Source organism: Echinops telfairi, unplaced genomic scaffold (genome assembly GCF_000313985.2).
Source record: "Echinops telfairi isolate 266 unplaced genomic scaffold, ASM31398v2 ScPeMD7_70;HRSCAF=299, whole genome shotgun sequence".
Taxonomy (NCBI): domain Eukaryota; kingdom Metazoa; phylum Chordata; class Mammalia; order Afrosoricida; family Tenrecidae; genus Echinops; species Echinops telfairi.
Genome location: NW_022103968.1, coordinates 5,323,173 through 5,324,078, shown reverse-complemented (window position 1 = coordinate 5,324,078; position 906 = coordinate 5,323,173).

Below are 906 nucleotides of genomic sequence, written 5' to 3'. Positions count from 1 at the left end.
AGCAGCGGCTGGTGGTTTCAAACTGCTGAGCTTGCAGTTAGCCGTCCAATGTGTAACCACGTCACCAGAGCTCCTCCCAGCCTTCCTACTGGCATCGTTCCCTGATGACTCGGTCACCCATTCTCACAAGTCGAAGAGCCCCTCAAAGCCTCACGTCCACAGCAGAGCCGGGCTCGGTCACTTGCAGGTCGTGCTCCCGCAGGGTCTGGGCAGCCTCACATAGCACCTGGCCAGTTCACAGAGGCGGTGCTTAGGCCGGACAAGAGCTCTGGTCACCGCCGGCCCCGGGTCTGCGTGTCTAATGGCCCAGACAGCTCAGCTCGGCTCCTCTGGGTTTTGAAGGCAACACGTGGGACTCTGGGTGAACTGTGGACCGAGCTCTGCCCAGGGCCTCTTGGGATGCTGCTCCCATCTATGCAAGGTGCTCTCGACTCCGCCGAGATGGGGGCCTATGGAACGGAGCTGCCTGTGTTCAGGAGAGGTTGGGTGCCAGAGGGCATGTCCTGGCTCCTGGGCAGAATGCCACCCTGAGGTTGGAACAAGCAGCGCGTAGCCCCCTCCACCGAGGCTCAGCCCCTCCCCCACTGTGCAATTTGACCTCCTGAATGATGGGAACAGGTGCTGCCTGTCCTCCCCTGGGCCAGAGCGCCTCAGAGGTCATCGGTGCTGCAGGCACTGTTCTCCAAGAGAAACACCCTTCCAGGCTCGGCCTCTCAATGTGAATTACAACCTCCCCCCACCCCCACCCCCAGCGAAGCACACGCCCAGGGTCGTCTTCTGGGATGGCGAGAACCGCGCTCTCTCGGGAAGTGGCAGTAGCACACTAGGTCTGTCACCTGCCTGGTTTGGGTACCTGTCTGCCCCCGCACAGTGCCACACACAGCAGGGCACAGCCTCAGACCTGTG